General features: G+C 46.2%; 2 non-coding genes across 2 annotated transcripts; both read left to right on the forward strand.

The window, feature by feature from the left end:
- Positions 1-10,692: 10,692 nt before the first annotated feature.
- TRNAH-GUG (transfer RNA histidin (anticodon GUG)) lies at positions 10,693-10,764 on the forward strand. Its single transcript has one exon. It is a non-coding gene; the product is annotated as a tRNA-His (tRNA).
- Positions 10,765-12,924: 2,160 nt separating this feature from the next.
- Positions 12,925-12,996, forward strand: TRNAH-GUG (transfer RNA histidin (anticodon GUG)). Its single transcript has one exon. It is a non-coding gene; the product is annotated as a tRNA-His (tRNA).
- Positions 12,997-14,393: the final 1,397 nt, after the last annotated feature.

A 14,393-nucleotide genomic window follows, 5' to 3' on the forward strand; every position in this document is an offset into this window, starting at 1 on the left:
GTGCATCCATGTATGCGGGCGAGACGGGAAGGAGCATTGGTCATGCATCCCTTCCTGAGGGTGAGACAGGGAGGAGATAAAATCCCTGTATGAAGCCGAGAGAACGAGGAGACATGAACGTGCATCCATGTATGCGGGCGAGAAGGGAAGGAGCATTGGTCATGCATCCCTGCTTGAGGGTGAGACAGGGAGGAGATAAAATCCCTGTATGAAGCCAAGAGAACGAGGCGGCATGAACATGCATCCTTGTATGCAGGTGTGACATGGAGTCATCATGAACATGCATCCCTTTATAAGGACATAACATGGAGGACGCATGAACATGAATGCCTGAATTTTATGGTGGTGGCCTTCGGGTGATTTGGCACGTGCAATTGGTGAAGAGCACTTCTCCTGCGCAAAAAAATAAATGTACTATTAGCACCCCGGAGGGAGCCTCTGCACTTCTTATAGGGAGAAAACTCTGCAATGGAAGGGGACAGGGTCAATAACAGCTGTAAACTCTCACAAGACCATCACTGCTCTCACACTTTCCTGCTCTCAGGCTGGCGGGCCATTATCGGCCCTGGCTGCCGCACCATTGCCAGGTTTGTGTAACTATATTATTTCTAATTGGCTCCACTTTGATGACTTTCATTTGGATTCTGACTTGATTATTGAGATCTTAAATAAGTGACTGGGGATCAGGTGTCCACTTATTCTCATGGATAACATCACAACCAACCTTTAATTCAACATGAGTCATGACATCACAGATGGAGTACAGCTTATGATAGAGGTGGAACGTCATATTGCAGCAGCCCAAGTAGCTCGCTGTGATCATATAGTGGTTAGTACTCTGCGTTGTGGCCGCAGCAACCTCGGTTCGAATCCGAGTCACGGCATTGCAGTGAGGTAATGTCACGGCAGTTGGGCAGATATTTTAGAATTTCCATTAATGCATTGGCAATCTCTGTGGAGGACTGAAACAATTCGATATGTCCTGTTACTGTTATGAACCTTTTGTTTCTTTAATGCTCTTTGCACACTTTTTCATCGGGTGACTGTAATGTATTTCAACCAAATCTAATTAAGAGCGCATTATGTGGTGACATTTGCAGTACATGAAACATTATAACACTGCCATTTACGTCAATAACCACTAGCTTGATTAAGACATATGTATTGCAGCGACAGTATTTCCCAGTTACAAATGGGAATAAAAACAACATCCGCGAGGGATTGAACCAACGACATTTAACTGATGTTGCCAATGGAGCGCGTTACAGAGAGCGCGATGTCCCGCCTTTACAGTCACACGCTGATGATAATACAGATGTTTAAATAAACAGGCATATCTGTGGACTTGTGGTCTTTCTACATTGGGACTCATAGTCTAGTTCTAGGCTATTGTAGGCACTGGCGTATCTTTTAGTGGAATGAGAGGCATTCTGTAGTCGCGTGAAAGGACCTTTCAAGTCAATCTGATCTGTATTGTCCTGTGAAAAAAAGCGTTCTTAGACACAGTGAGGAGTTTTTGGGGATAATGGGAAAATCATTTCCAACTAAATGACAGGAATTTCTTAGTCCAATCATGAGGTGTGCTAGGCTTTTTTATACTGTGGCGGAAAGAGAGACAGTATAACAGTCATTATAAATAAAGGGCCAAGGAAGTGACAGTTTATGGAAGGAACAATTTGCACATAGTTTTAGAATGTGGTCAGGAGGAGGACAATGTGCTTACACATATGAAACATTAGAAGGTAGACATTATGGAAGCACATATATTTCTTTATTTTTATTGTATTTGGGGAGAGGGGGTTAATATAGCACGTCCAATGTGGAAAAGTTCTTTCCATAGCACCTTGAGGGTGGGCGACATCTAGAGCTGTGCAGTAGCCACCCATGCCCCAGACGTCAAAGAGAACAAGAAGTTACACATGTTGGAAGTGAGGGTGAGACATTGAGGAGATATGATCCCCGTATGAAGCCGAGAGAAGGAGGAGGCGTGAACGTGCATCCATGTATGCAGGCGAGAAGGGAAGGAGCATTGGTCATGCATCCCTGCATGAGGGTGAGACAGGGAGGAGATATGATCCCCGTATGAAGCCGAGAGAAGGAGGAGGCGTGAACATGCATCCATGTATGCGGGCGAGACAGGAAGGAGCATTGGTCATGCATCCCTGCATGAGGGTGAGACAGGGAGGAGATATGATCCCCGTATGAAGCCGAGAGAAGGAGGAGGCGTGAACGTGCATCCATGTATGCAGGCGAGAAGGGAAGGAGCATTGGTCATGCATCCCTGCATGAGGGTGAGACAGGGAGGAGATATGATCCCTGTATGAAGCTGAGAGAAGGAGGAGGCGTGAACGTGCATCCATGTATGCGGGCGAGACAGGAAGGAGCATTGGTCATGCATCCCTGCATGAGGGTGAGACAGGGAGGAGATATGATCCCCGTATGAAGCCGAGAGAAGGAGGAGGCGTGAACGTGCATCCATGTATGCGGGCGAGACGGGAAGGAGCATTGGTCATGCATCCCTTCCTGAGGGTGAGACAGGGAGGAGATAAAATCCCCGTATGAAGCCGAGAGAACGAGGAGACATGAACGTGCATCCATGTATGCGGGCGAGAAGGGAAGGAGCATTGGTCATGCATCCCTGCATGAGGGTGAGACAGGGAGGAGATAAAATCCCTGTATGAAGCCAAGAGAACGAGGCGGCATGAACATGCATCCTTGTATGCATGTGTGACATGGAGTCATCATGTACATGCATCCCTTTATAAGGACATAACATGGAGGACGCATGAACATGAATGCCTGAATTTTATGGTGGTGGCCTTCGGGTGATTTGGCACGTGCAATTGGTGAAGAGCACTTCTCCTGCGCAAAAAAATAAATGTACTATTAGCACCCCGGAGGGAGCCTCTGCACTTCTTATAGGGAGAAAACTCTGCAATGGAAGGGGACAGGGTCAATAACAGCTGTTAACTCTCACAAGACCATCACTGCTCTCACACTTTCCTGCTCTCAGGCTGGCGGGCCATTATCGGCCCTGGCTGCCGCACCATTGCCAGGTTTGTGTAACTATATTATTTCTAATTGGCTCCACTTTGATGACTTTCATTTGGATTCTGACTTGATTATTGAGATCTTAAATAAGTGACTGGGGATCAGGTGTCCACTTATTCTCATGGATAACATCACAACCAACCTTTAATTCAAACATGAGTCATGACATCACAGATTGAGTACAGCTTATGAAAGTGGTGGAACGTCACATTGTAGCAGCCCAAGTAGCTCGCAGTGATCGTATAGTGGTTAGCACTCTGCGTTGTGGCCGCAGCAACCTCGGTTTGAATCCGAGTCACGGCATTGCAGTGAGGCAATGTCACGGCAGTTGGGCAGATATTTTAGAATTTCCATTAACACATTGGCAATCTCTGTGGAGGACTGAAACAATTCGATATGTCCTGTTACTGTTATGAACCTTTTGTTTCTTTAATGCTCTTTGCACACTTTTTCATCGGGTGACTGTAATGTATTTCAACCAAATCTAATTAAGAGCGCATTATGTGGTGACATTTGCAGTACATAAAACATTATAACACTGCCATTTACGTCAATAACCACTAGCTTGATTAAGACATATGTATTGCAGCGACAGTATTTCCCAGTTACAAATGGGAATAAAAACAACATCCGCGAGGGATTGAACCAACGACATTTAACTGATGTTGCCAATGGAGCGCGTTACAGAGAGCGCGAGGTCCCGCCTTTACAGTCACACGCTGATGATAATACAGATGTTTAAATAAACAGGCATATCTGTGGACTTGTGGTCTTTCTACATTGGGACTCATAGTCTAGTCCTAGGCTATTGTAGGCACTGGCGTATCTTTTAGTGGAATGAGAGGCATTCTGTAGTCGCGTGAAAGGACCTTTCAAGTCAATCTGATCTGTATTGTCCTGTGAAAAAAAGCGTTCTTAGACACAGTGAGGAGTTTTTGGGGATAATGGGAAAATCATTTCCAACTAAATGACAGGAATTTCTTAGTCCAATCATGAGGTGTGCTAGGCTTTTTTATACTGTGGCGGAAAGAGAGAGAGTATAACAGTCATTATAAATAAAGGGCCAAGGAAGTGACAGTTTATGGAAGGAACAATTTGCACATAGTTTTAGAATGTGGTCAGGAGGAGGACAATGTGCTTACACATATGAAACATTAGAAGGTAGACATTATGGAAGCACATATATTTCTTTATTTTTATTGTATTTGGGGAGAGGGGGTTAATATAGCACGTCCAATGTGGAAAAGTGCTTTCCATAGCACCTTGCAGGGGGGCGACATCTAGAGCTGTGCAGTATCCACCCATGCCCCAGACGTCAAAGAGAACAAGAAGTTACACATGTTGGAAGTGAGGGTGAGACATTGAGGAGATATGATCCCCGTATGAAGCCGAGAGAAGGAGGAGGCGTGAACGTGCATCCATGTATGCAGGCGAGAAGGGAAGGAGCATTGGTCATGCATCCCTGCATGAGGGTGAGACAGGGAGGAGATATGATCCCCGTATGAAGCCGAGAGAAGGAGGAGACGTGAACATGCATCCATGTATGCGGGCAAGACAGGAAGGAGCATTGGTCATGCATCCCTGCATGAGGGTGAGACAGGGAGGAGATATGATCCCCGTATGAAGCCGAGAGAAGGAGGAGGCGTGAACGTGCATGCATGTATGCAGGCGAGAAGGGAAGGAGCATTGGTCATGCATCCCTGCATGAGGGTGAGACAGGGAGGAGATATGATCCCCGTATGAAGCCGAGAGAAGGAGGAGGCGTGAACGTGCATCCATGTATGCAGGCGAGACAGGAAGGAGCATTGGTCATGCATCCCTGCATGAGGGTGAGACAGGGAGGAGATATGATCCCCGTATGAAGCCGAGAGAAGGAGGAGGCGTGAACGTGCATCCATGTATGCGGGCGAGACGGGAAGGAGCATTGGTCATGCATCCCTTCCTGAGGGTGAGACAGGGAGGAGATAAAATCCCCGTATGAAGCCGAGAGAACGAGGAGACATGAACGTGCATCCATGTATGCGGGCGAGAAGGGAAGGAGCATTGGTCATGCATCCCTGCATGAGGGTGAGACAGGGAGGAGATAAAATCCCTGTATGAAGCCAAGAGAACGAGGCGGCATGAACATGCATCCTTGTATGCAGGTGTGACATGGAGTCATCATGAACATGCATCCCTTTATAAGGACATAACATGGAGGACGCATGAACATGAATGCCTGAATTTTATGGTGGTGGCCTTCGGGTGATTTGGCACGTGCAATTGGTGAAGAGCACTTCTCCTGCGCAAAAAAATAAATGTACTATTAGCACCCCGGAGGGAGCCTCTGCACTTCTTATAGGGAGAAAACTCTGCAATGGAAGGGGACAGGGTCAATAACAGCTGTAAACTCTCACAAGACCATCACTGCTCTCACACTTTCCTGCTCTCAGGCTGGCGGGCCATTATCGGCCCTGGCTGCCGCACCATTGCCAGGTTTGTGTAACTATATTATTTCTAATTGGCTCCACTTTGATGACTTTCATTTGGATTCTGACTTGATTATTGAGATCTTTAATAAGTGACTGGGGATCAGGTGTCCACTTATTCTCATGGATAACATCACAACCAACCTTTAATTCAAACATGAGTCATGACATCACAGATGGAGTACAGCTTATGATAGAGGTGGAACGTCACACTGTAGCAGCCCAAGTAGCTCGCCGTGATCGTATATTGGTTAATACTCTGCGTTGTGGCCGCAGCAACCTCGGTTCGATTCCGAGTCACGGCATTGCGGTGAGGCAATGTCACAGCAGTTGGGCAGATATTTTAGAATTTCCATTAATACATTGGCAATCTCCGTGGAGGACTGAAACAATTCGATATGTCCTGTTACTGTTATGAACCTTTTGTTTCTTTAATGCTCTTTGCACACTTTTTCATCGGGTGACTGTAATGTATTTCAACCAAATCTAATTAAGAGCGCATTATGTGGTTACATTTGCAGTACATGAAACATTATAACACTGCCATTTACGTCAATAACCACTAGCTTGATTAAGACATATGTATTGCAGCGACAGTATTTCCCAGTTACAAACGGGAATAAAAACAACATCCGCGAGGGATTGAACCAACGACATTTAACTGATGTTGCCAATGGAGCGCGTTACAGAGAGCGCGAGGTCCCGCCTTTACAGTCACACGCTGATGATAATACAGATGTTTAAATAAACAGGCATATCTGTGGACTTGTGCTCTTTCTACATTGGGACTCATAGTCTAGTCCTAGGCTATTGTAGGCACTGGCGTATCTTTTAGTGGAATGAGAGGCATTCTGTAGTCGCGTGAAAGGACCTTTCAAGTCAATCTGATCTGTATTGTCCTGTGAAAAAAAGCGTTCTTAGACACAGTGAGGAGTTTTTGGGGCTAATGGGAAAATCATTTCCAACTAAATGACAGGAATTTCTTAGTCCAATCATGAGGTGTGCTAGGCTTTTTTATACTGTGGCGGAAAGAGAGACAGTATAACAGTCATTATAAATAAAGGGCCAAGGAAGTGACAGTTTATGGAAGGAACAATTTGCACATAGTTTTAGAATGTGGTCAGGAGGAGGACAATGTGCTTACACATATGAAACATTAGAAGGTAGACATTATGGAAGCACATATATTTCTTTATTTTTATTGTATTTGGGGAGAGGGGGTTAATATAGCACGTCCAATGTGGAAAAGTGCTTTCCATAGCACCTTGCAGGTGGGCGACATCTAGAGCTGTGCAGTAGCCACCCATGCCCCAGACGTCAAAGAGAACAGGAAGTTACACATGTTGGAAGTGAGGGTGAGACATTGAGGAGATATGATCCCCGTATGAAGCCGAGAGAAGGAGGAGGCGTGAACGTGCATCCATGTATGCAGGCAAGAAGGGAAGGAGCATTGGTCATGCATCCCTGCATGAGGGTGAGACAGGGAGGAGATATGATCCCTGTATGAAGCCGAGAGAAGGAGGAGGCGTGAACGTGCATCCATGTATGCGGGCGAGACAGGAAGGAGCATTGGTCATGCATCCCTGCATGAGGGTGAGACAGGGAGGAGATATGATCCCCGTATGAAGCCGAGAGAAGGAGGAGGCGTGAACGTGCATCCATGTATGCAGGCGAGAAGGGAAGGAGCATTGGTCATGCATCCCTGCATGAGGGTGAGACAGGGAGGAGATATGATCCCCGTATGAAGCCGAGAGAAGGAGGAGGCGTGAACGTGCATCCATGTATGCGGGCGAGACAGGAAGGAGCATTGGTCATGCATCCCTGCATGAGGGTGAGACAGGGAGGAGATATGATCCCCGTATGAAGCCGAGAGAAGGAGGAGGCGTGAACGTGCATCCATGTATGCAGGCGAGACGGGAAGGAGCATTGGTCATGCATCCCTTCCTGAGGGTGAGACAGGGAGGAGATAAAATCCCTGTATGAAGCCGAGAGAACGAGGAGACATGAACGTGCATCCATGTATGCGGGCGAGAAGGGAAGGAGCATTGGTCATGCATCCCTGCATGAGGGTGAGACAGGGAGTAGATAAAATCCCTGTATGAAGCCAAGAGAACGAGGCGGCATGAACATGCATCCTTGTATGCAGGTGTGACATGGAGTCATCATGAACATGCATCCCTTTATAAGGACATAACATGGAGGACGCATGAACATGAATGCCTGAATTTTTTGGTGGTGGCCTTCGGGTGATTTGGCACGTGCAATTGGTGAAGAGCACTTCTCCTGCGCAAAAAAATAAATGTACTATTAGCACCCCGGAGGGAGCCTCTGCACTTCTTATAGGGAGAAAACTCTGCAATGGAAGGGGACAGGGTCAATAACAGCTGTAAACTCTCACAAGACCATCACTGCTCTCACACTTTCCTGCTCTCAGGCTGGCGGGCCATTATCGGCCCTGGCTGCCGCACCATTGCCAGGTTTGTGTAACTATATTATTTCTAATTGGCTCCACTTTGATGACTTTCATTTGGATTCTGACTTGATTATTGAGATCTTAAATAAGTGACTGGGGATCAGGTGTCCACTTATTCTCATGGATAACATCACAACCAACCTTTAATTCAAACATGAGTCATGACATCACAGATGGAGTACAGCTTATGATAGAGGTGGAACGTCACTTTGTAGCAGCCCAAGTAGCTCGCCGTGATCGTATAGTGGTTAGTACTCTGCGTTGTGGCCGCAGCAACCTCGGTTCGATTCCGAGTCACTGCATTGCGGTGAGGCAATGTCACAGCAGTTGGGCAGATATTTTAGAATTTCCATTAATACATTGGCAATCTCTGTGGAGGACTGAAACAATTCGATATGTCCTGTTACTGTTATGAACCTTTTGTTTCTTTAATGCTCTTTGCACACTTTTTCATCGGGTGACTGTAATGTATTTCAACCAAATCTAATTAAGAGCGCATTATGTGGTGACATTTGCAGTACATGAAACATTATAACTCTGCCATTTACGTCAATAACCACTAGCTTGATTAAGACATATGTATTGCAGCGACAGTATTTCCCAGTTACAAATGGGAATAAAAACAACATCCGCGAGGGATTGAACCAACGACATTTAACTGATGTTGCCAATGGAGCGCGTTACAGAGAGCGCGAGGTCCCGCCTTTACAGTCACACGCTGATGATAATACAGATGTTTAAATAAACAGGCATATCTGTGGACTTGTGGTCTTTCTACATTGGGACTCATAGTCTAGTCCTAGGCTATTGTAGGCACTGGCGTGTCTTTTAGTGGAATGAGAGGCATTCTGTAGTCGCGTGAAAGGACCTTTCAAGTCAATCTGATCTGTATTGTCCTGTGAAAAAAAGCGTTCTTAGACACAGTGAGGAGTTTTTGGGGATAATGGGAAAATCATTTCCAACTAAATGACAGGAATTTCTTAGTCCAATCATGAGGTGTGCTAGGCTTTTTTATACTGTGGCGGAAAGAGAGACAGTATAACAGTCATTATAAATAAAGGGCCAAGGAAGTGACAGTTTATGGAAGGAACAATTTGCACATAGTTTTAGAATGTGGTCAGGAGGAGGACAATGTGCTTACACATATGAAACATTAGAAGGTAGACATTATGGAAGCACATATATTTCTTTATTTTTATTGTATTTGGGGAGAGGGGGTTAATATAGCACGTCCAATGTGGAAAAGTGCTTTCCATAGCACCTTGCAGGTGGGCGACATCTAGAGCTGTGCAGTAGCCACCCATGCCCCAGACGTCAAAGAGAACAAGAAGTTACACATGTTGGAAGTGAGGGTGAGACATTGAGGAGATATGATCCCCGTATGAAGCCGAGAGAAGGAGGAGGCGTGAACGTGCATCCATGTATGCAGGCGAGAAGGGAAGGAGCATTGGTCATGCATCCCTGCATGAGGGTGAGACAGGGAGGAGATATGATCCCCGTATGAAGCCGAGAGAAGGAGGAGGCGTGAACGTGCATCCATGTATGTGGGCGAGACAGGAAGGAGCATTGGTCATGCATCCCTGCATGAGGGTGAGACAGGGAGGAGATATGATCCCCGTATGAAGCCGAGAGAAGGAGGAGGCGTGAACGTGCATCCATGTATGCAGGCGAGAAGGGAAGGAGCATTGGTCATGCATCCCTGCATGAGGGTGAGACAGGGAGGAGATATGATCCCTGTATGAAGCCGAGAGAAGGAGGAGGCGTGAACGTGTATCCATGTATGCGGGCGAGACAGGAAGGAGCATTGGTCATGCATCCCTGCATGAGGGTGAGACAGGGAGGAGATATGATCCCCGTATGAAGCCGAGAGAAGGAGGAGGCGTGAACGTTCATCCATGTATGCAGGCGAGACGGGAAGGAGCATTGGTCATGCATCCCTTCCTGAGGGTGAGACAGGGAGGAGATAAAATCCCCGTATGAAGCCGAGAGAACGAGGAGACATGAACGTGCATCCATGTATGCGGGCGAGAAGGGAAGGAGCATTGGTCATGCATCCCTGCATGAGGGTGAGACAGGGAGGAGATAAAATCCCTGTATGAAGCCAAGAGAACGAGGCGGCATGAACATGCATCCTTGTATGCAGGTGTGACATGGAGTCATCATAAACATGCATCCCTTTATAAGGACATAACATGGAGGACGCATGAACATGAATGCCTGAATTTTATGGTGGTGGCCTTCGGGTGATTTGGCACGTGCAATTGGTGAAGAGCACTTCTCCTGCGCAAAAAAATAAATGTACTATTAGCACCCCGGAGGGAGCCTCTGCACTTCCTATAGGGAGAAAACTCTGCAATGGAAGGGGACAGGGTCAATAACAGCTGTAAACTCTCACAAGACCATCACTGCTCTCACACTTTCCTGCTCTCAGGCTGGCGGGCCATTATCGGCCCTGGCTGCCGCACCATTGCCAGGTTTGTGTAACTATATTATTTCTAATTGGCTCCACTTTGATGACTTTCATTTGGATTCTGACTTGATTATTGAGATCTTAAATAAGTGACTGGGGATCAGGTGTCCACTTATTCTCATGGATAACATCACAACCAACCTTTAATTCAAACATGAGTCATGACATCACAGATGGAGTACAGCTTATGATAGAGGTGGAAAGTCACATGGTAGCAGCCCAAGTAGCTCGCTGTGATCGTATAGTGGTTAGTACTCTGCGTTGTGGCCGCAGCAACCTCGGTTCGAATCCGAGTCACGGCATTGCGGTGAGGCAATGTCACAGCAGTTGGGCAGATATTTTAGAATTTCCATTAATACATTGGCAATCTCTGTGGAGGACTGAAACAATTCGATATATCCTGTTACTGTTATGAACCTTTTGTTTCTTTAATGCTCTTTGCACACTTTTTCATCGGGTGACTGTAATGTATTTCAACCAAATCTAATTAAGAGCGCATTATGTGGTGACATTTGCAGTACATGAAACATTATAACACTGCCATTTACGTCAATAACCACTAGCTTGATTAAGACATATGTATTGCAGCGACAGTATTTCCCAGTTACAAATGGGAATAAAAACAACATCCGCGAGGGATTGAACCAACGACATTTAACTGATGTTGCCAATGGAGCGCGTTACAGAGAGCGCGAGGTCCCGCCTTTACAGTCACACGCTGATGATAATACAGATGTTTAAATAAACAGGCATATCTGTGGACTTGTGGTCTTTCTACATTGGGACTCATAGTCTAGTCCTAGGCTATTGTAGGCACTGGCGTATCTTTTAGTGGAATGAGAGGCATTCTGTAGTCGCGTGAAAGGACCTTTCAAGTCAATCTGATCTGTATTGTCCTGTGAAAAAAAGCGTTCTTAGACACAGTGAGGAGTTTTTGGGGATAATGGGAAAATCATTTCCAACTAAATGACAGGAATTTCTTAGTCCAATCAGGAGGTGTGCTAGGCTTTTTTATACTGTGGCGGAAAGAGAGAGAGTATAACAGTCATTATAAATAAAGGGCCAAGGAAGTGACAGTTTATGGAAGGAACAATTTGCACATCGTTTTAGAATGTGGTCAGGAGGAGGACAATGTGCTTACACATATGAAACATTAGAAGGTAGACATTATGGAAGCACATATATTTCTTTATTTTTATTGTATTTGGGGAGAGGGGGTTAATATAGCACGTCCAATGTGGAAAAGTGCTTTCCATAGCACCTTGCAGGTGGGCGACATCTAGAGCTGTGCAGTAGCCACCCATGCCCCAGACGTCAAAGAGAACAAGAAGTTACACTTGTTGGAAGTGAGGGTGAGACATTGAGGAGATATGATCCGCGTATGAAGCCGAGAGAAGGAGGAGGCGTGAACGTGCATCCATGTATGCAGGCGAGATGGGAAGGAGCATTGGTCATGCATCCCTGCATGAGGGTGAGACAGGGAGGAGATATGATCCCCGTATGAAGCCGAGAGAAGGAGGAGGCGTGAACATGCATCCATGTATGCGGGCGAGACAGGAAGGAGCATTGGTCATGCATCCCTGCATGAGGGTGAGACAGGGAGGAGATATGATCCCCGTATGAAGCCGAGAGAAGGAGGAGGCGTGAACGTGCATCCATGTATGCGGGCGAGACGGGAAGGAGCATTGGTCATGCATCCCTTCCTGAGGGTGAGACAGGGAGGAGATAAAATCCCTGTATGAAGCCGAGAGAACGAGGAGACATGAACGTGCATCCATGTATGCGGGCGAGAAGGGAAGGAGCATTGGTCATGCATCCCTGCATGAGGGTGAGACAGGGAGGAGATAAAATCCCTGTATGAAGCCAAGAGAACGAGGCGGCATGAACATGCATCCTTGTATGCAGATGTGACATGGAGTCATCATGAACATGCATCCCTTTATAAGGACATAACATGGAGGACGCATGAACATGAATGCCTGAATTTTATGGTGGTGGCCTTCGGGTGATTTGGCACGTGCAATTGGTGAAGAGCACTTCTCCAGCGCAAAAAAATAAATGTACTATTAGCACCCCGGAGGGAGCCTCTGCACTTCTTATAGGGAGAAAACTCTGCAATGAAAGGGGACAGGGTCAATAACAGCTGTAAACTCTCACAAGACCATCACTGCTCTCACACTTTCCTGCTCTCAGGCTGGCGGGCCATTATCGGCCCTGGCTGCCGCACCATTGCCAGGTTTGTGTAACTATATTATTTCTAATTGGCTCCACTTTGATGACTTTCATTTGGATTCTGACTTGATTATTGAGATCTTAAATAAGTGACTGGGGATCAGGTGTCCACTTATTCTCATGGATAACATCACAACCAACCTTTAATTCAAACATGAGTCATGACATCACAGATGGAGTACAGCTTATGATAGAGGTGGAACGTCACATTGTAGCAGCCCAAGTAGCTCGCTGTGATCGTATAGTGGTTAGTACTCTGCGTTGTGGCCGCAGCAACCTCGGTTCGAATCCGAGTCACGGCATTGCGGTGAGGCAATGTCACGGCAGTTGGGCAGATATTTTAGAATTTCCATTAATACATTGGCAATCTCTGTGGAGGACTGAAACAATTCGATATGTCCTGTTGCTGTTATGAACCTTTTGTTTCTTTAATGCTCTTTGCACACTTTTTCATCGGGTGACTGTAATGTATTTCAACCAAATCTAATTAAGAGCGCATTATGTGGTGACATTTGCAGTACATGAAACATTATAACACTGCCATTTACGTCAATAACCACTAGCTTGATTAAGACATATGTATTGCAGCGACAGTATTTCCCAGTTACAAATGGGAATAAAAACAACATCCGCGAGGGATTGAACCAACGACATTTAACTGATGTTGCCAATGGAGCGCGTTACAGAGAGCGCGAGGTCCCGCCTTTACAGTCACACGCTGATGATAATACAGATGTTTAAATAAACAGGCATATCTGTGGACTTGTGGTCTTTCTACATTGGGACTCATAGTCTAGTCCTAGGCTATTGTAGGCACTGGCGTATCTTTTAGTGGAATGAGAGGCATTCTGTAGTCGCGTGAAAGGACCTTTCAAGTCAATCTGATCTGTATTGTCCTGTGAAAAAAAGCGTTCTTAGACACAGTGAGGAGTTTTTGGGGATAATGGGAAAATCATTTCCAACTAAATGACAGGAATTTCTTAGTCCAATCAGGAGGTGTGCTAGGCTTTTTTATACTGTGGCGGAAAGAGAGAGAGTATAACAGTCATTATAAATAAAGGGCCAAGGAAGTGACAGTTTATGGAAGGAACAATTTGCACATCGTTTTAGAATGTGGTCAGGAGGAGGACAATGTGCTTACACATATGAAACATTAGAAGGTAGACATTATGGAAGCACATATATTTCTTTATTTTTATTGTATTTGGGGAGAGGGGGTTAATATAGCACGTCCAATGTGGAAAAGTGCTTTCCATAGCACCTTGCAGGTGGGCGACATCTAGAGCTGTGCAGTAGCCACCCATGCCCCAGACGTCAAAGAGAACAAGAAGTTACACTTGTTGGAAGTGAGGGTGAGACATTGAGGAGATATGATCCGCGTATGAAGCCGAGAGAAGGAGGAGGCGTGAACGTGCATCCATGTATGCAGGCGAGATGGGAAGGAGCATTGGTCATGCATCCCTGCATGAGGGTGAGACAGGGAGGAGATATGATCCCCGTATGAAGCCGAGAGAAGGAGGAGGCGTGAACATGCATCCATGTATGCGGGCGAGACAGGAAGGAGCATTGGTCATGCATCCCTGCATGAGGGTGAGACAGGGAGGAGATATGATCCCCGTATGAAGCCGAGAGAAGGAGGAGGCGTGAACGTGCATCCATGTATGCGGGCGAGACGGGAAGGAGCATTGGTCATGCATCC

Source organism: Ambystoma mexicanum (assembly GCF_040938575.1).
Source record: "Ambystoma mexicanum isolate Mex_15411 chromosome 12 unlocalized genomic scaffold, UKY_AmexF1_1 Mex_chr12_unloc.1, whole genome shotgun sequence".
Lineage (NCBI taxonomy): Eukaryota > Metazoa > Chordata > Amphibia > Caudata > Ambystomatidae > Ambystoma > Ambystoma mexicanum.